The sequence below is a fragment of the Paramormyrops kingsleyae genome, chromosome 1, assembly GCF_048594095.1.
Source record: "Paramormyrops kingsleyae isolate MSU_618 chromosome 1, PKINGS_0.4, whole genome shotgun sequence".
NCBI lineage: Eukaryota > Metazoa > Chordata > Actinopteri > Osteoglossiformes > Mormyridae > Paramormyrops > Paramormyrops kingsleyae.
The window spans coordinates 10,983,551-11,006,099 of NC_132797.1; the positions used below are offsets into that span (position 1 = coordinate 10,983,551).

Below are 22,549 nucleotides of genomic sequence, written 5' to 3' on the forward strand. Positions count from 1 at the left end.
AGTTTCATTGGGGACCTTTCTATGGCTTAGTATTGTGAAAGAATACATGGATAGTGTCAAGCGGAAATGAGTATTTTTGATTTTGCATCCATTTGGTAACTTGTCGAAGTTATCTGATAGACAGCAATGCATAGTTTTATAAAAGAAAATGTATTACTTTATAACATCGTAAAGAAAATGAATAGAAAAGCTTTGTTTAGTTTATGATCCACTGTGCAAACATAGACATTACAGACGGTTTTAGAGTCTAATGCTGAATGGTTATCGCTGTTGCTTTTCCGCCTATATACGCTATGACTGGTAAAGAGGAATTTGAGAATTAAACTTTGAGTCGGCGTTTTAGCCTCATCAACAAACCAACGCTGTAGCACGGGGGAGTTTCTAGCCATTGAAAAAGTCAGAGGCTACGTCGCGTTTACCTGATTTATTTATTTTAATGTTTTAAGGAATATTGACGTCGGAGCTAAAATACTATAGCCCCGAGTGGTCGGACATAACGACGCCCCGTCATTGTGTTCTGACGGAGCTCGACATCAAACATACATATACAAACATTTGTGAATAAATATTGTGAAAATATCAAGTCATTTTCTTCCTAATAAATAGAATGTGGTGTTTTGTTATTTCAAGTAGAACTCCAGCCCATTTTTCAGTGTTTTTCTGTCCCTTTCTTTATAGTTTTATAATAAATAAATTATAAAATAAATTTAAAGCCTAACAACTGTTATTAATTTATTGTAACACATTCACAAAGTATTATAATCATGCCTATAAATATGTATAAAAAGGAATAACACATTATAGCTGTCACGTTCAGCGGAGGTGGTGAGCAGGGAAGCAGGAGAGCAAGCCAGGACTTCAGGTAAACTGGGTTTATTCGGACGAGTGACGGACATCTACTGACAATACATTGACGGATCTGGCATACATGGGGAGACGGACTCATATACACAGGACAAGGCAAAAGAAACAGGAAACAGCTGGGCACGATCGGGGAAGCACACGTGGATAATGAGGGGGCGTGGCACACACTATAGGAGCGGACGGAGCGGGGCTTGACAAAAGCCATGTTTCTCACGCATTATGAATGCTCTATGAAGCTCTCATCTATAATTCACTATTCAATACATATTACACATGACTATGACGCGTTATGAATTTTTATTAATAGTTATAGCCACGTTTATAGTACTATAATGCATTACGAAGGTATGTATAATGTGTTGCGGGAATTGCCGTCTTGTGTGTGGCTGGGTGCAGAGAGGAGTGTATGTGATGTGTGTGAGCATGCGCAAGAAGGAAGCGCGGAAAAAGAAAACGAAATTAAACAAAGAGAGAGAGTGTGCGTCACGAGAGAGGGGGGGGACCGGGAGCAGCGTTCTAACGGGCTACAGCCTATGCCGTGTACCTGGAAGCAGTGGCGTGCACAGACATTTTGGGGGGCAAGTGCTCCAGGGGGAAAAAAGGGCACTTTTTGCATATGTGGAAAACCTTTTCTTTTTATAATAAAAAAAACGCACAGGTTAAATGCAATTTGACTTTTATTTCAAAACATTCTCTAAAAATAGACCAAAATGTATGAGAACGAATAAGACTGACTGTGGTCATTACAAGAACAGGGCAGAATGGTCGTTTTCACAGGCAATTGGGAACTGCCTATTTTTCCTTTAGCAAATTAATGTGTTAATGTTGCCAATATGTTACACCAAAAAAAATTAACATGTCTAACCAGTGCTTCTCAAAACTTTTAACATGCACCCCCAACACCGTACCCTTCAAACTACCAATAACAACGTCACTGTTCTGTCACAATCAGGTCACAACACAGTGCGTAAATGTCTGCGAGCATCGCTGAGTCAGTAACAACCAGTTAGGCTAAAGACTGCATCTTTAGACAGTTGGACGGTGTTCTAACTTTCTCACAGGAGACACCTACTAAAGACAGTCAAAGACATTAATTTCAATCTTACCAAAGTAGGACAGTAGTTGACGTTAGTTATGGAAAGGCTAATCCACAAAAACGGAGAAACGTCCATAATTCTATTATTCATAATCATGTCAAGGTTTTAGGTTTTTCTGCAGTTCCATCTCTAAAAAGTGTGATGTCTTCCCGTCACTGACTTCAGTTTGAAAACTTTGTATTTATTCACAGATTTCCGTGAGATCATCCTAAAATTTGTAACGAAAAATGGGCTCAAAAGAGCCCTCTGCCTAACGGCATGTAGCCTATAGCATAACGTGATATTTTCAATAGTGTATGCAAAAAGGTCGGAATTGATGGATAGTGGGGTTGCCTAAATGGTTTAGGTTACATTTTAAATGTGTCGTTTTTTTGTTTATCCATATGGATGGATGGAGGGGGCAAGCTGGCAAAGTTTGTCATGTGCAGTTTCTGACAGGCTACTTCACAACAAAACAATTGCAGGTTGGTCTTAGAGGGCAAACAGAATAATTTCACTCGATTCATGGGTTACCTGACTGGTTGGGAAGGGAAAGAGCTGCCGTGTTGTCCGCCGTGGCTCCCAGTCGCTATAGTTAGCCTACTATGCCTACTCCAAGTAGTCCTATGTCATGCCGCTGCTACACGCCTCACAACAAATGAACTGCAAGCGTGTTCACGTGACACGGTGACAGTGAAAAAGCGACAGGGTTCGGGTGTCTTTGAAGAAGGGGCACAAATCAAGCCATTATTTTCACACCTTTTTAAATCGCGCAGCTTTAAAAAAAAAAAAATCACGTCTTTCAAAAGGGCACTTTTTTGGACTGAGGGCAAAAGGGCAAGTGCTTCAGCACCACCTCGTCTCTATCTGTGCACGCCAGTGCCTGGAAGTGTGCAGTACTGCCATTAAAGCCTCGTCTCTTCAGTACTCTCCGGTGTCTCGGCTGATTTCTACCTGCCTCACTACTCCACAAAAGTGAAGGGAGTTAACCCCGAAGGAGGATAAACTTCGGCCCTGGAGGAAGCATCTCCCCTCGCGTCTCCCGACCACGGTCAGGGGACTGACGGCGAGGAATGGTTGACAAATGCAATATAATGACTAAAGTGTTACCAATATTTTTCCCCAGTAGGGTAGTGCGTGGATCATTGCGGAAGCGAATATGCGCTTTGTTTTCCGTCTAATGTGGATAATATCGATGTTTTATTGATTATTAGGAGTGCTTTTTTTTTGTTAAAAATGCTTAAAATATATGTCTCATTGCGAACAGGATTACTCTCTAATATTTTAATGCATAACGCTTATAACTTGGACGACCGGTTCGAATAAGTTCTCTCGATTGCAAAGATATCTGATTCATATCTGTGTTTTTTTATTCATATCTGTGTCATACCTTCCCAAAGTTGCGAGCCTGTGATTAATGGGTGCGAAAACGCAACGTATCGGGTTCTCATGATGGTTAACAGACCGATGAATATTAAGCCGTTGTGATAAATATTGAGGCGTTTTGATGAGTGGTCTTGACTGGTCTTGAAATAAAACCTCGAGTTCTCTATTTACCCGCCCTCTGTCCGAGACTGAGACAAGACCGAGTCAAATTGAAATTAATTTCGACAGGAGAGCAAGACCGTAAAAATACATTTCAGTTGTTTGACAAATTTCCATCAAACTGAAATAAATAAACTGTAAACAACTTTTTAACTTATTTTAAGATTTGCGTAATTGAAATTATTCAAAAACTAGAGTTTAATAAATGAATTCATATAAATCTTAATGATTTTAAAATGACTAATTTAAAAGTATTTAATCTGTCTTTATAAATCTTACAAAATTTAAACATACATCATATAATACCATACAAAGTGTATTTAATAAATGGATTTTTTAATATGCACATAATTCAAACATTCCTAAATAATGTTTATATTTGTACCATATATATACGATGCATATATATGTTGTGATAATGCGCTATACAAAAATAAATTTGTTTGTTTGTTGTTTCTCGTTGAAAGTACCATTCGATTCTTGTGATAAAATATAATTTTGGAGTAGAAATCAATAATAATCACAAGATGTATGGGGAATATACAGAGCCCGTAAAGCAGAGGTCACTAACAGGCGGACCGCGGTCCGGACCCAGAAGCTGTCCTATACGGACCCGGACCGATAGCCAAAACATTAAGTTATTATTTAAAACCTGACGCTTCTATTTTATCCGGCGCAGCATTTGTGGTCTTTTCGGTAGGGTTTTAGCAGTAGAACCGCCGTTTCCCACGCCAATGAACGTCAAACGCCTCTAACCGCCAAGATAGACGTAGTTCGTCTCCTGCAGCCAGGGGCAGATTAAGGTGTACAGAGGCCCCTAGGCTACAGTAGTCTGTGGGCCCCCCAACCGCGCCCCCCTCCGCGCCAATGGGGGCCCCCTTGCAGGCTGGCACACGTGGGGCCCCTAGGCTTAAGCCATATCTATAACCTGTGCGTTAATCCGCCCCTGCCTGCAGCCCTTTGTCTGCTCTGATGTGCCATTAGTGTTAATAGCAGCGGCGAAGCTAAAACCCGCAACCAAAAATTCGTAATGTTCCTAACAGAGTGACTGGTTTGTCCTGAAATCATATAGCTGAAAAGTTTTTAAATACAGTATGTATTATATAACATGTTGGATAAATAGACGTAGTTTATTGTTGATTTCATGTTCGTTGAAGTTTCTGCTTTTTAACATATGTATAAAATAATGTTATCTGTTATATAAATAATCTGTTATATAAACAAAAAATGTACGTTTTCATGGCTGCCAAATCTCAAGCATCTGGCATGACACTCACGCTTTCAGACTCACGCTGGAAGTCTTACGGCAAATCTATATTATTCCATTATAAAACCTAAAATGAGCTACGTCAAATGTGTATTTATACGGTTAAATACAAAAGCAGACTATTTACAAGGTAAGAACTGTTACATGTGTGTGCAGACATCTCGAATTGACCATCTCACTCCAGCCAGCTGGCCGAAGTTCTGTGCCACGTGTTACGTGCCGTAAGTTTCCAGGGGAAGCATACGGGTTCTTCGGAGGTCTGCCCCCTCGCCCACTCCTCCGCCGCTCCTTCGACTCCGCTCCGGACCTCCCTCCCTCGTCGTCATTCGCCGGCTGCATCTTGGCTCCGCCTTGCTGACCAGACCCCGCCCACGGCTCCTCCAATGCGTCGCGCGTCACTTCCTGGTTCCGGGAGCTGAAATGCCGACAGGAAGACACCTCAGGAGCTCTGCTCATTTTCTGGATTATTGGTTTTGCTTATTTGGTTTTTGGATTACTCGTGTATGACTGTTTTGGTTTTTCGGATTTTGATTTCTTGCTCGCCCCTTTGGTACTTTTGCTTTGGTTTGACTTCTTTGCTGGTTTTCTGATCTCCCGCATGTCTTCTGACTATTCTTTTGCTCGCCCTTTGGATACCGTGTCTCGGCCTGTGTGTTGTTTGTACATGTCTTTTTGGTGCGTAAGGAGTGACTGCCATTTTGTTTTGCGTCCGTGGTGTTTACTGTGTGTTTTGGATAGGGAGCCAGGTTTAGTCTTTGTCGTTTTGTTCACTTATTTTCACTTAGGGATTAGCTCAGTTTGGGACGTGCTCGTTAGTTGTTTTGATTGTTATTTTTGGCGTGGGTCACTCCCGAAGTTCGTTGCACCTCCTGTTTGTGAACGTGTTGTAGGTATGTCACTATCACCAGCTCTTCGCCATAGGGGCTTTTGGCAGGCAGCCTCGTTTTCAATTTGGTCGCCATTCCCCAGAGCACCAGGGTATCCCAATAGTTTTTGCCTTTTTGTTGTGTTATTTTTGTGTCTATTAGGGTAACCCGTTCTGATAACGTAAAACACACCTTCATCTGGGGATTTCCATTCAAAACACGGTAATCTGACTTTCTGATAACTTCGAAATTTCCTCCCGATCTTACCGAAAATTTCACTCGTTAAAACCTTCGTTGGGACAATAAAGGTAAGCAGAATTATTCTTCAAACTATGATAATTATATTTCTTAGTTAGTTTATTGTACTTAGGCGTATTTTGAGCAAAATGTATCGATCAGCAGTTCACTTTTTTGTATCCGCCGCGAGAGCCGGTCATGTTTTGTGGTGAACAGTGCAGCAAGAGCCGAAAATAGCATGATTTTCAGCATGGAATTTACAGCTTTAAAATGAAGTGAAGCTTTTAAATGAGGTTATATGTGTTTATGAATATATATTCTTGTAATAAAATGGAGTAGATACCCATCGCTTGCTTTTGTAACACAGATGATTGATAATTTTGAATGGGTTGGAAAGGCTAGAAATAGTTGCATATTGTCTTTTCAGTTACCTTTAACATGAAGAGAAAACGTAATCCTCCACAACCAGCACGGGCTGGCATAGCAAGGCAGCATCTCAAAGACTTCTTTTCTTCAACTCCCGGAGATCAGACAGTTCTTTACGGGCACATACTGCATATTTACCTGTACCTTTTGATACTTTACTATGGACAATGCTTTTCAAATGTATTATTATTGAATGGATTATAATGATAACACAAAGTACTTTTTAATTTGATGCTGTGGACTCTTTGAAAAGACATTCTTTGTATTATTTACTACATACATTCTCCGGTGGGTATTAATTGACAGACAAATTAAATAATTATTTGTTTTATTTTCAGTGTATCTGAGACTGTTGGGCAAGGAATAAGCTTTCTAATGATACCTAGTTTATTAAAATCTGATAAACAATAACAGAGTTATGCTCATTTTTCTGAACACCATAAACAGGTCACAAAGTCAAGTATGGTTCTCCATTGTTTTATCTGTTACTAAGTGGACGTTAATAAGCCTTGATTGGCGTTACAAAATATCCTATAACTTTCATGCCATTCATCACAGAAAAGTTCTTGGTATCATTGGAAAGGTCTTATCAAGCCCTTTCTTCTTGTGCTATTTTTGTAAAAATCCAACAACTTTGAAATTTTTTGTGACATACCTACGTGTTGTGAAAAATAAAAAAACCATAAAAAAGATCCCTCCTGTGTCCCTTGTTCCCGTTCCCTTATTCCCTGGTTGTCTTGTCTTCCCCTCTCCCTCTCCTCTACCTTTCTGGCGGTCCCTGACCCTAGACAGGGGATCGTAACACACGTGACAATAAATATTGTCAAAGTTTTTGAATTGTACTGAATTAATTTGATTTGACAGTCAGGTACTGATTAAATGCAACGTTGATGCAACTAATAGGCTACTTAAATATATATCACACTAAATAGTTAGACATTATGATATTCCGGAACTTTGTTTCAAGAAATTTTCTCTAACTGGACCTCTTTAAATTTTAGTTGAATACCCCTGCCGTAAAGGGTCAGGGTGGGAAAATATTTTTTGAAATAGTTTTTAGTTCCCTCGCAATATTTCCCTCCCACTACATTTGCCCACCTGCTGTTTGCTGCAACGTGACAAGGGTAAATTTACAAAAATAACGTTTGTGTGTGCACTTCGTGTTTAATAGCCCAGCTGTATTGATTACGTATAAACTCACATATCTGAAAGTTACATGGTGTGCATTGTCCCCCATAGTTTAATTCTTAAAGCACACGTAACTGGTCATGTCTGTATCGTTTAGGCTTATACTTATTAGTCGATTAATTCTATGTTTTGTACTTTAAACGGATACTACAATTATTAGTTATTAGTGCTCTCAAACGTATTGCGTGGGAATGCAAAACTATTGGGAGGGAACGTAAAACTATTTCAGGAAATGTTTTCTCACCCTGAACTCTTAGGGGCTCCGGAGTAATATATAATTAATCTTGAACAAATAAAGATGAGAAGAGGTTTCCAGAGCTATCGGTATTTGTTTTGAGCTGAACACATTGAAAGGACAACGTTTACATACATGCCACCTACTAGATACACCTACTCAATTATCTTGCACATGCAGTCGACGTGCAAGGTTTCCGCTAGACATTAATGGTGTGTGATACTACAAGATTTGGTATCGATTCGATACCAAGTAAATACAGGGCAAGTATCGCCGATATCGATACTTTTTAATAATTAAGGTGGATGCATCATCAAATTGCTAAAGCTGAATTAATTTTCATTATCTTTAAGTGTTTTTGTGATTTTCTTATTTAATTAGTTAAAACCGAGGACAGAATTTGGGCAAAATAAATACAATAAAAATAAAATAAATACTTTATTAAAAAACACAAGTAACACAAAATGTCTTTTTCTTAAATAAAGTGCACAAAATTAGAGAACCGGCTTTGAAAAAAAATTAAAATGAAAAATAAAATTCAATAAACACAGTACAATGAAAAATTCAATAAAGTGTAAACACGCTCAAAAAAATATTTATCACATCCTCTCTCCGTTTCTGTAGCTCTGCATTTTCTTTTGAATGTTTTCTCATATGCTTGTATAAATTAGTTGTATTGCCGTGATTTGACAGCCTTTTTACAAATAATACAGCTTGCCGTTGATTGATCTTCGGCTTGAAAAACCGAAGCCACACAGCACTCCTCTTTCTCTCTGCCATAATTTCTTACGCTCCGTATTTTTTTTTTTTGTGTGTGTGTGTGTGTGTGTGTGTGCGTGTGTGCGTGCGTGTGTGTGTGCGTGCGTGCGCGCCCTTGATGGTTAGGGAAGCGCACTTGTAATCGAAAGATTGGAGGTTCGAATCCTCGACCAGCAAGGCCCCACTGAAGTGCCCTAAGCATGGTACCGTCCCCAAGCACTGCTCCCCGGGCGCTGAGTTAGTCTCCCCCTGCTATGTCACGAAAGTCACATATGGGTTAAATGCAAAGGACACATTTCGTTGTTGTGTGCTGTGGTGTGTTAACAATGACCACTGATTTTTTTTTTTTTTTTTTTTTTTTTTTTAAAAAGCGCTTCCACAGACAGCCGCAGTGCATTCAGGAGAGAAATTGAAACTAAAGTTTTGATCTTATTAAACTGGTATTGATCAATACCAACATTATTATCGATACTTGGATCGATCCGCCCACCACTACTAGACATAAATATGTTATGCAGGGTTAAATAGTGAAACTTATTTTGCCATCCAAATACATCAGTCTGTCCACGCAACCAGTCGATTTTTTTTCCTTTATCAATTCGCTACCCAGTCAGTTACTTTTTTGACCAAGTTTGATATTTAAGCAAAATAAAAATACATGACTAGGAGCAAGTAGCAGGTTAACATTCCGGACCATGACTACAACCTGTAACGTATGGAGGGCTAAGAGTGCCAAAATTAAATAAACAAATACACCAATAATTAATTAATTAAATGTGCCATGAATTGTTTAAAATGGGAAATATAAAGATAAATTATTACTTAAATGTGTCATGAATTATTTAAAATCGGAAATAAAAATATCGTTAATTAAATGTGCCATGAATTATTATCTACCATTAGAAATAAAATCATTATTAATTAATTACATGTGTCATTTACAATTATTTCACTATTTATTTAATTTTGGCACTATCACCACATCATGAATTAATTTTATCTGTCACTGCGGGTCGTCAACCGAGAGTTACATCTGATTGGTTACCCTGTACAGCAAGTCAAAACAAAGACATCCCAGATAATGGATCGGTACGGGACCCGTCAACATACTCCGAGACAATAGATAGCAGTATTTGTTTTCACATTGCTACCTATAATAATCAAGAAGAAGAAGAATTTCGCAACGGCCTTAATTGAGCGATATAGGTAGGGGTGTCACTGTCACTACCGAAAATGTTACACCTACCGAAAATGTAACTTCCGCTACTACGCATGCGCACATTCATCACGCATGCGTCCACGAAATCACATTTTCTGGCACTTCTTTATTACGCATGCGTAATGTACACTTCCACAGGCCCGATACTGCGCATGTATTCACATTTAGCGGCAGACCGTGATTGCGTGATTCAGGGCGTGGACGTCGTGTATCATCATTCATTAGTCACGTACTGTATTGTGAGATGGGTCATTGATGTTTATATTTGAAGTTCAGCCGTCACTTTAGTGTGGTATTTAAACCATATTGCTTTGCCGATTGTAATATTTGCATCTGTGTGCGCGTTGTTTGTAGTGCCTGACAGTAATCTTACATAAGGTTTTTCCCAAGGGTATTGCTGAATAGCAATTGGGAAAGTGTAAGATTACTGTCCGGCACTAAAAGCAACGCGCACGTACAGATGCAAATATTACAATCGGCAAAGCAATATGGTTTAAATACCACAATAAAGTGACGGCTGAACTATACATATAAACATCAATGACCGGCCATCTCACAATACGTGACCAATGAATGATGATACACGACATCCATGCCCTGAATCACGGTCTGCCGCAAAATGTGAATACATGCGCAGTATTGGGCCTGATCCATGATTGGTAGCGCCATGTTGGAAATGACACAGCTTCAGACCAAAACAATCGGCTGCACAAGATCCAGATTGATCATTGTTTGTCCCTCCTACTGACTTTGATGGGTCACACTGACAGATAAAATTAATTCATGATGTGGTGAAAGTGCCAAAATTAAATAAATAGTGAAATAATTGTAAATGACACGTAATTAATTAATAATGATTTTATTTCTAATGGTAGATAATAATTCATGGCACATTTAAGTAATAATTTATCTTTATATTTCCCATTTTAAACAATTCATGGTACATTTAATTAATTCATTATTGGTGTATTTATTTATTTAATTTTGGCACTCTTAGCCCCCCATAGTAACGCCAGGTATAAGAGAAAATGGGATTTACGACTCCTGGGTTTGTCAGAAAAAGAAGGAAAGAACACAAGACAAATTGTGATTGCAATACCCGCATCATTCCTGTGTTGGCGGATATACTTCGGGACACGGTGGACACAGGACGTCGTCTGGGGAAGAGAAACGGCGCAGCGAACAGCAGCATATATAGACCGTCATACAGGGGCGGACTGGCAATCTGTGCGTTCTGGAAAAGTCCAGAACGGCTGTCTGATCCACGGCCGTCGGCCTGCCTTTTCTCTTAAATGGGAAATCAGCTAACAGCAGATGGCGCTAATACGATCATTTGTCCGGTGAAATCCATCAGTAAAAGCCAACAAAAAAGAGCGAATCATAAGTTGCAGCTGCGGGAATAATGGCAAGCCGAAAACGTAAGGAGAAAGGAGGATGGGAAAAGTTAAAAGAAAAGAAAGCCAAGTCTCTCGAAAATGATGCGTCAAAATGTAAAAAGCTCACAGAGCTTTTTGGCTGCAGTTCAACTGCCAGCAGCAGCAGTAATGTAGATCAAAACGCTAAATCACCCAGCAAGAGTGTTGAAGACCAGGTGAAAGTTGAACCTGTTGAGCATCCACAGACTGGTCACGAGGGACAGACAGCAGAGGAAATTTCATGGGAGGAAGAGGTACTGGTAAGTGGCCTCAACATAAAACAATAGGCCTATTCTACATTTATTCTTATAGTCATCCAGTCAGCATCTATTAACTGGACTTGCATGATGATGATGAAAAATATATTTTATATAAAAAATAGACGCTCTAAAAATTAATTGCGAGGGGACTGTGATGTTATCTTGTCAGTAGTAAGGTCATCTCTGCAGCTAGACAGAAAACCATGGTATTGAAAGAAACTGGAAAACAAACCATCCACTCCTAACACTCGTGACATGCTAGCAAGTGGGAAAGAGGGCTAAATAAAGCTCTATGTTAAACCAAAAATTTGGGGAGGGAAAATCTCATTGTTTTCCATTTAAGTGCAATTTGTTTCTGTCTTTCTGTGGTGGGCTATTGTGGAACTGACACTTAACATACAAACCTGGGGTTTGTCTAAAGCTTGATTAGTATTATAGTAATTTATCTTGTAATTAGTAATGAATTTGTTAGTAGGTTTATTTGTCTGGCTTAATATAAAACCAAAGTGTAAAATGACATTATATAAAATGAGTTAAGCCAGGCTAATTCTTTTACACAAAGTGACACAGAAATTCTAGGCTATCTTGGAGATACAATCCCTATAACTTATCTTTTCAATCATTTATTTATTCAGGTTGAAGATAGTTGCAGCTCAAAAGATGACAGGGAGAGTGCAGGAAAGTGCCAGGATGAGGGATCAATGTCACAATATTTTAAACGCCCCAAGTCAGATAGTCACAGCCTGGACATTTTTTTTAGTTGGCACCCTCAGCAGAAGCCCAAAAACCTGTCTCTACAAAGAGTGTTCAATTGTAAAGATGGTACCAACCACAAATGGCTCACATACTGTGAGGAGAATCTCACACTCTATTGTACAGTTTGTACAGATACTCTTGCAAATAACCTAGTGTTTCATGACCTTTTTGTGTCATTTCAGGTTTCTGTAGTCTTGATTATGTTTTAGATGTCATTAGGTTGGTATATTGCTGTTCTTTGTACGTATTTGTATTTGAAGACTTAGGTTACTTTAATAAATACAGCCCCAATCATCACCACTGGTTGACATGTTACTTGGCATGAATATTTTATGTAGTATATTATTATGAGAACCCTGCTAGTGGCTGTTTGTACATGTCCAGCTGGTGGGCCTATTTGGGAGAAAGTCCAGGGCTGTTTTTTAGTCCCAGTCCGCCCCTGCCGTCATATATTTCTTACATAATTAATAGTTATAATCAGGGCCGTGCAGAGACGTTTAAAGGGGCGGGTGCTCAAAGTTAAAAAGTGAAATAAAAGCCCTCCAGAAAAGAAGGGAAAAGTCCTGTAACTTACTTTAAAACAAAACATGTTCCCTAAAACGGTGGACAGAGCTACAGACCCCCTTGTAACACCCTTACCCAGTTAGCTAGCAGTTAATGCCCACCACTACTTGTGCAGTTCATAAAAGGACAGATAATGTTTGTCGCGCTGTTGCACAAACAGCACGCTCATTTATTTAAATTCATTTGTTGTTATAGACTACAGTGCCTGACAAAAGTCTTGTCGCTTAACCAAGTTGTAGGAACAACAAATAATAACTTGACCTGTAGTTAATCAGTTGGAATCAGAAATGGCTTATAAGAAAAGGCAAAGCCCTCTAGATTATGCTTATTATACCAAAATAAAGTTTTGCGTCATTCATTGAGTTTTGTCATGTAATTAGGACAGAAAGGTCAACTTTTGCCTGGACAAAAGTCTTGTCATATGCAAAAATAATGTAGAAATTATACATATATTTCATTTAGAATACACAAACATGCTACAATAACATCAGAACATAAAGTCATGGTGCCTTGGAAAAAAAAATTAATAATGTGTATGACTCCCATGAGCTTGGAGGACCACATCCATACGTCTTGGCAATGACTGAAATAACTTGTTGATGAAGTCATCAGGAATGGCAAAGAAAGCAGTTTTGCAGGACTCCCAGGGTTCGTCTAGATTCTTTGGTTTCGTCTTCCAAGCCTCCTCCTTCATCTTACCCCAGACATGCTCGATAATGTTCATGTCTGGTGACTGGGCTGGCCAATCCTGGAGCACCTTGATCCTCGTCAGTTTCAGGAACTTCAATGTGGAGGCTGAAGTATGAGAAGGAGCGCCATCCTGCTGCAGATTTTGCCCTCTCATGGTTTGGAATGTAATGGGCAGCAAGAATATCTTGATACTTCAGGCTGTTGATGTTGCCATCCACTCTGCAGATCTCTCGAACACCCCCATGGATGTAACCCCAAACCATGATTTTTCCTCCACCAAACTTGACTGTTTTATGGGTGAATTTTGAGTTCATGCGGGTTCCAACAGGTCTCCTGCAGTATTTGCGGCATTTGGTATGTAGTTCAATGGATGATTTGTCAGAAAAATCAACCTTCTGCCACTTTGCCTCTGTCCATCCTTGCTGCAAGCTGTGGGCCTTGGCAAATTCAACATGCTTTTTTTGTTGTGTTCTTGTTAATGCTGGTTTCTGAGCACTAATTTGACCATGGAGACCACTGCGTGCGAGAATTCGAGAAACTGTTCTTGTAGACACAGCGGTTTCTGGTGACCAGTTCTGATGTAGCTCTGCTGCAGTTGAAAAAGGGTTGGCCCTGGACTTTCGAAGCAACAAACGGTCCTCTCAAAGAGTTGTCTTACGGGGTCTGCCTGACCTGGGCTTGTCATGAACATCACCAGTTTCTTCATATCTTTTTTTAATCCTCTCCACTTGACGTTTGGATACATTAACGATGTCTGCCACCTCAGCAGCAGACTTGGTCTGTGGTTGAATCTTTGGCATGTTGTCAGAAGTCAGGTTGCACTTCAAGTGAAGGTCTGGTGTGCTGGGGTTCTTTTTAAACACACCTGGGATTATGTTAATTACAATATTTGTCACAGGTGAACCTCTAATTTGTGATTGGTTGAATAATTAAAAGACATGACAAGACTTTTGTCCTTGCAAAAACAGGTGTTATGGACTTTAACAAGCTGTGAACATCAGGACACTTTTTGACTGTTTCATTTTGTACCCAGTTATTAATGTGAAAGCCCTTGGCATTAAATTGATCCATTCAATGTAACAATTGATTGATTAGAAATAAAGTTATATGCCTTTTTAAGTTACTATGTCCTTATGTGACAAGACTTTTGTCAATGACTGTATAGTGTGCGCTGTACACCCTATTTACTGTTTTGTTGCAGTCTGCACCTTCCAATTAATTTGCCTGCTTCTCCTCCAGCTCCGCACCACCCAGCCTGCTAAAATGCGCATGCACTTTGCGAGCTCGTACCCGGCTCGTAACCAGCGCGCTCTGCCCTCAAGGGCGAGCATTGGTTAATGGCAGTCATGTAACTGATGCAAGCCAGATCCTTTTATTCAGCAAAATTGAGATTAATAGTTACATTTTATTGTTGAGGGGCAAAGACAGGGCTCCATACGCACATACACACAAAAAAAAAACAACAACAACAACAACAAAACAAAAAAAACCCAAGAAAAGGGCACTTGAGGCATCCTGGAGGAAAGGGGCGGGTGCTCAAGCACCCTCCGCCCCCCTCCCCCCCTCTGCACGTGCCTGGTTATAATGCACTATCTATACAAATTCCATCAAGGTATGAGTCAGTTGCTGGCGCCCTTACCATTATACCTGTTGCCAGCAGCTTTCATAACTGACTGTCGTTATCATACATTTATCACGCTGATTTAAACTCTTGGGTGTAAACCTTGTAGTTGCCCGCAGGCATCTTACGTTAGCAGTTAAGATGCCACTTCTTTTCGGATGCTGAAGTATATACTCTACCGTCGGTCTCCCACCGCGACTACAGTGGACCAATAGGGCGCGAGAAGAGAAATGTGCATTCTCATTGGACAGCCACATCTCTCTCTCTCTCACCAGACAGTAATAGTACGCTGGTCGGGCACTTTTTCGGAAAGGCGGACTGAGCTGCCAGCAGTCGCTTCATTAATAATCTGTCAAATCTGTAACATACTGTAATGACCCGGCAGTTGGTTGACGACCGGATGCATTGTGGGTAATGTTCTGATGTGTTAAATGCTGTTTTATCAGTTGATAATGTGGTTCTGTGTCATTACAGTGTGGTATGCCGGGTTATTGTGTTTAGCTGTGTTATGTGAATGGGTTTGTGTTTGTGGGGTTTATGAAAATATGGCTGTCACCGTGACTGAGAGTGGCGTGTGGGGAAAAGGGGGCTCGGTGACAGCACATGCCTGGTTTAAGCAAGTTACTTGCAAATAAAAGAATAAAAACAGTTGTATGAGATAACACTGCCTCCTGCTGTTTGTGGATGCAACTGCTTCAGCTCACAGAGACACTCGGGGTCGTGCGGTGTATGGGACGCGAGTGCTCTCCCTCTCGCCAGCCGTTAGAGAAGTTTTGGCGTTAACTGCTAGCACCCCGCTAGCCGTGTAGCCTAGGGAAAGTGAAATAAGTAGCTAGTATCGAGCAGCTCCCAGCAAAACCCACGAATTATTACAATACTGTCACGGTGGAATGGCAAGTTTAGTACTGATTATTTTTTTATCGCTGCAAATCTCACGTAAGTAAATTTATATACGTAAGTATTTATATTTCTATAGTGGCGTAAGAAACATGTTCTAAAACGCTTCACGTGATTTTCATTTCTAGGATTTTCATTTAAGGGGGGCTCAGCCTCCGTAGATGTTTAACACATATTTGGCTTGTTCAGAATCAGTACTCAAATGAGTCTTCCTGATTCCTCATAAATAAGACAGTATGTTCTACATTGAACCCCTTAAAACTTTATATCTACTAGGCTATTTATTCTAATTCATTAATATAGACAAACATTGTTTTAATGTAATTAAACGAAACATCTTTTTTATATCATTCTTTTTTGTTTCTATTCATTAAAAAAGTAACTATCTACATCAAAGTGACAGAAAACCCTACTCTAAGGCTAATAAATGTTTTTCACGATCTGGGACATTATTTAATACAATACAATATTTATTACAAAAACAACAGGATTTTTATATCTCTGTAAATCACACTGCTATGCAGTTAAAACGAGTGCATTGCATGCTGTCTGTCACTGTTTTTAATCATTTATGTGCATAACTCTATGGCAGTTAATGCCATGCACTGTGTAATGTTTTATATAGACAGTTAGGTTTTCCAATTAAAACAGCAACAGCATCATTGTTTTATAAAGTAGACTATAGGTTAAGTATTAAGGGCTTCATTTTCGCTAGAGGAAACAGCTGGTGTGATGACGTAACAGCGAAAATTTTGACATTTTTGTAAACTGTATTTATGAAAAAGGACTGCACTGATGCAGATATAACAATTTATCGAAAAACACACACCTTGGCTTAATCCTCGCTCTGTGATGCCGCAGTCAGTGATGCTTCAGTTGAAAGACGCGCTGAAAGACGGGGCGGAGCCGAAGTCTGCCGCCGTTTTCATATAAAATTTAAAGGGGACGTGGGCGATCACCAATTTGTGTAAAGTTTATGGAGAATTTTTAGGGGGGCTGAGTACACATGTTAAAAAATGGCCTAGCGACGCCCATGGGGGGGGGGGCATGCTTCACGGGAATAAGACGAGGTGGAAACTGAAGTCGACTGGTTGCTGGAATCTTGCAATATGTCTTGCAAAGCTGCCAGTAGGTGGCCGTTTTTGCTGATTTTAACGAAGTGCAGACAGTAGTTCGTGAGGAATTAAGTCAATTGTTAAAGAAATGCATTGAGACCCGTAGAGAATGGAGTGGCATACCAAGTTTAGGAGGTAATTATGTAAAAATGCGAAAGTAAAAATTCACCAAAATAAGCCTTGTAACACTCTGTTATACTTACTGTAACACGGCAATGTCATGGTACGTGCAACACGGATAGGGAAAGCAGGCGAACGGAAGCCAGGGATCGGGGAATACGGAGTTTAATGCCAAAACACATGTGGCACACATTAGGATCGGACGGAGCGGGGTGTGACAGGCAATGCCAGATTTTTGGGACGTTTTGAAATGAAACAGGAGTGGCTTTCAGAAACTGATATAAAAATACGTAAGTAATTTTATATACTCCTAAACATGGCATCAGTTAGGGCTGCACGATTAATCGTAGGCCTGTCACGATAACAAATTTTGCTGGACGATAAATTGTCCAAGAAATTATCGCGATAAACGATAATATTGTCCATCTGAGACCATTTTCATCTAGAATAATGATAATGGCATAATAATGCACATACACCTTTCAAAATTCAGAAACGTTTATTTTTAGACTATTTAACACTGAAAATGGAAAACATTTTAAATATCCACAATAACAATGAACAAAACAACCAAAAACAATAAAAGCAATGGACTCTCAGTCTCTGTTAACAAAAAATGCACTTGAATAAATACCAAAAACAATAAATAAAATGGATGTAAACAAAATTGCACTTCAAAAAATATTAAAGAATAGGCTCAACCAAATTTTCAAAACCCATTCCCATCCCGTTCAGTCCTGTGGGATGTCATTCCCGTACCGTCCCATTCCTGTCAAATTTCAAAAAATCTTCTACCGCTCCCATGTTTTTCATATATTTCCGTTAGCGCTTGTTTTCCGCGACCAGAGTGGCAGATATTTTTGACTAGGGTCCTGGGAAAGTTGCACCAGCATCATACTGGTGCATGCCATGGCAGAATTTCAGAATAGAAAAATACGCAGGACTTTATTTAATGTGCGGTTAGACGCTGTCAGAGACAGTTAATTTATCTGTGACAAAGCTCTCCAGTGAGTGTCATGTCCCGATCGTCCGCTCTTTCCGTGTGCCACGCCCCCTCGTTAACCCAGTGTGGATTCCCTGTGTTTACCAGCTGTTCCTGATTGTTGTCAAACTTGTCATTAGTCCATTGTATTTAGTCCGTGTTTCCGTTTGTTTCTCCAGTCCTGTCATTGTATTGTAATTCTGCTTTACCGCTAGTGTGTGTTCCTTTTGCTCATTAAACCCCGCATTTCCCCGATCGATCCTATATGTCTCCTCGCCTCTGCTTCCCCGGTCAGCGTTGTGACAGTGAACCTACTTCCATGCTGCAATGTGAACATTTGCCATGTTCCTAAAAATTCTGCTTATTGCACAGTGTCTGACCACACAGACCTAGATCATACTGGACATATAAACTGGACATATTTTCCACTATTACAGATTGATGTCTTGCATATACTGATTTTATCGATTACTCAAGAACATACAATATAATTAATATCAATTGTTTTCACTGTAAAAATAATTCCCATGGTTGTTCATATTCTCATTCTTACTTAATATTTACTTTTTATTATACTACAGGACCGTTGAATGCTTGAATCTGATTGGCTGACGAACCTTCTGAGGTGTGCAATTATTTTCAGGGAAACGCACGGCGAACGTAGTTCCAGGCAGCTCTCTTGACCGCATTACAGTTCCATATCACTTCGCATAGTTAACTGTAATAACGGAAATTAGCATACAGTACCTATACAGCACACAGGACTAACAAAAACAACAACATGACAGACGATTTTCCGAAAGTAAATTTTAATATTTACGGTGAATATGAAACTTTCAACAACTGGGCTGCAGCAGTATTAGACAGTCCAGATGAAAAACAACATAAACGGAAGCGGACATCAAAGGCAGCCGGCAACGACAAAAGACATAAAACGATCAGCGAAGAACAGCTAGACAGTTAGCCTAGTGTAGCAACTTAAAGGCTACACATGACATTTCTCACTAGCGAGGTAATAACAGCGCTGCATCTTAAAGCAGACTTACAGTTTAGAGACGGTGCTTCAGAACACTGTTGAGGGACACACAGAGGTAGCCTAATTCATACAAGCTCTCTCTCTCTCTCTTTCTCTGTGTCTCTGTCTCTCTCGCTCTCTTTCTAATAACTTCATTATTAACTGCATTAGTCTGCTATCAACGGCTCAAGCCTCCATTGCCAGCTTTAAAATGACGTTTTGGAACTAGCAAAAGAGTCGTTGGATGAGATGCGGAAGAAATAATCCTACTCACAATAGCGATTTAAGTAGAAAAACCGGACGAATCCCTTGAAATATATCATCTGATCGATGTCTTGAGGTGTGGCAACCGTAGTATAAGCGGAATAATTGACTCCGGACCGTTGAATTATTAGAAAAATAATGCACACCCGAGGTGTAACGGAATAAGCGGAATAACCACCTCGGGTGTGCATTATTTTTTTAATAATTCAACGGTCCGGAGTCAATTATTCCTTACATAATATATATAACGAACCGAATCAGGCTTAATCAAGATAGGTGATCTATCACTTTAACGATCCCCAAAATTAACCTCCTGGACCGGACAAATACTAATTAACGAATGATTAAACATTTTATGCGTCTCTTTTTGTATATGTTTTCTAAATAAGACCGCGTGCCCATACCCAACTGTAATAGCGATTAAAGCGATCTATTCTTTAGTATTTATGTTAAAGACATTTATTTTATTACTGTTGTGGGATTAATCTTTGGGAACACTTAAATTTAATAAGCACAAAAACATATGACATAAACACGACTGTATTTTGTGTTTTACGGCTTTTTTGGAGGACACCGACTCCGCTGTTGTGAGAATTACTGACTGTCTCGTTGTTCGAATTCGTGATTCCCCCCGCTCGCGTACCCCCTACAGCCTCTTGCTTACCCCAGGGGGTACGCGTACCCTAGTTTGGGAACCGCTGTCCTACGCTAAGGAAACGAGAGTTGTCATTCAGTCGCGGATAACAAACAAGTATGCAAATGAAATTATCGCGGCCGGAAAAATTATCGAGGTCATTTTTTTTATCGTGCGATTAATCGATTTATCGACTATCGCGACAGGCCTAATTAATCGTATTTTTATCATGATAACGATATTTATGACCCACGATCAGTTAATAAATATCGTCGCGATTTTACAGTATAAAGACCAAACTGTTTTTTATGGGCGGAGTTTACGGATTGGACTGCGTCACTATGACGTTACTGCGTCTAGATTGCAAGCGCTTTCTGAAGCAGTAGAAGTCAATAGCAGCAATAACAGTCAGTCAGAATAAACATATGATGGCGGAGCAACGTGAGGGAAGTGCAGAAGTGCGATCGTTAGTTCCTAAAAAGGGGTCATACTCAGTCGTCTGGAACTATTTCGGTTTCGAGGAATGTGATGTTGATCAGGTATGAGTCTTGTGCAAACTTTGCTCCTGTTCTGTCCAGATGTCCCAAGGTAACACAACAAACCTCATCAACCACCTTAAAAGCCACCACAAAGTACACTATCAAGAATTTCAACGACTGAAGGCACAAACAGCAACAATAAAAAATTCCCAGCCATCTACAACACAGACAACAATATCAGGGACATTGTTCAACGCAATACCATATCTGCCTAGCTCGCAAAGACACTGGGAAATAACAGGCGATCACGTACCATATAGCCAAGGATATGTGTCCAATAACCACCGTGAGCAGTGAGGGGTTTAAAAAAATGATCACAACACTTGATAAAAGATATAGCATTCCCTCACGCAACCATTTTTCCAATGTTGCACTGCCCTCACTGTATGCGAAATGCCGAAAAGAAATAGAAAGAGAAATTCTCAGCCTTGAATATTTTGCTGCCACGACCGACTTATGGTCAAGCAGAACTGCGGAACCGTAATTGAGCTTGACAGTTCATTTTATTGACAGCGAGTTTGAGATGAAAAGCAAGCTTTTGCAAACTTCGTTTTTCCCACAAGACCATACAGCGGAGTTTATTGCAGTGGGCCTCAAAGAAGCGATGTCCGCTTGGGGCTTGGTGGAAGAAAGACTTGTCTGCATCACAACGGACAACGCAGCTAATATGATTAGGGCAGCATCTGTGAATAACTGGCCGAGGCTACACTGCTTTGGTCACAGACTTCATTTAGCCATAGGAAAGTTGTATGTTTTTTTCCCAGATATATTGAAACAATTTGACAATTTAAAAATATTAATTGTTGTTGTTGTTGTTTTAGTGATATTATAATGACACATTATAATGACAATGAGTCATATGTCTACAGTATAATAATCATCATTTTTATTCTGCTAATCTATCAAATTAGATACATTTAAAAGTAAAAAAAATATTTGATTAGTCAAATACAGTACTATTATGTTTAGAATGAGATGAGTTTAGAATAAGTGAGTGTTTATTATTTATTAATAAATGTTTGATAATTGTCTTATGTAGGTGTATATAATTAGTGAAATAAAAAACTTTTTTTTAAAATTTCTGATGAAAAGTTGCATAAACAACAAGAGTCTTCCTGTGTCTTACTGTTTTTTTCTGATCATGTTTATTTCCTGAAGAGAATGCCATGAAGGATCCAAGAATTAACCGGGCTGTGGGGCTCTGTAAAAAGTTGGTGAGCTTCTTCTCTTACAGCTGGAAGCATAAGAGAGAGTTTTTAGCTGCACAAAAGGAGATGAAACTCCCAGAGCACTCACTGAAAACAGAGTGTCCAACAAGGTGGGGATCACGTCAGGCCATGATAGAGGATAGGAGCGGCGGCCTCAGGCAGGGCCGCGGGCAGGACAGGAACGGCGGCCTCAGGTAGGGCCACGGGCAGGACAGGAACGGCGGGCGACGGGCAGCGGCCGGAGGGTCAGGCTGGACAGGCGGGTCAGGCTGGACAGGCGGTGCCGCTGGCAGTGCGGCGGCCGCAGCAGCAGGGGGTGCCGCTGATGCGTGGCCAGCAGGGGACGCCTCAGCAGGCACCTCGGGCGCGTGGCCAGCAGGGGGCGCCACCTCGGGCGCGTGGCCAGCAGGGGGCGCCACCTCGGGCGCGTGGCCAGCAGGGGGCGCCACCTCGGGCGCGTGGCCAGCAGGGGGCGCCACCTCGGGCGCGTGGCCAGCAGGGGGCGCCACCTCGGGCGCGTGGCCAGCAGGGGGCGCCACCTCGGGCGCGTGGCCAGCAGGGGGCGCCACCTCGGGCGCGTGGCCAGCAGGGGGCACCTCAGCAGCGAGAGCCTCTCCGTGCGGTGTGGCGGTCGCCAGAACCAGCAGGACGGGCAGGACAGATGGCGCCGGCGAGTCAGGCGGGACTGCTTGGATAGGCGCCGGCGCTTTTGAGGGAGTCTGTTCCGCTCGCAACTGAAAGAGTCTCCTCAAATTGTGCGCCAACTTCTCCAAATCTCCCTGCGGAG

The 22,549-nt window shown here is 40.6% G+C and overlaps 1 long non-coding RNA gene across 1 annotated transcript; it reads left to right on the forward strand.

Annotated features, from left to right (window-relative positions):
• Positions 1-5,042: 5,042 nt before the first annotated feature.
• Positions 5,043-6,973, forward strand: LOC140578625 (uncharacterized). The gene is made up of 2 exons (XR_011982886.1): positions 5,043-5,926; positions 6,283-6,973. It is a non-coding gene; the product is annotated as an uncharacterized lncRNA (long non-coding RNA).
• Positions 6,974-22,549: the final 15,576 nt, after the last annotated feature.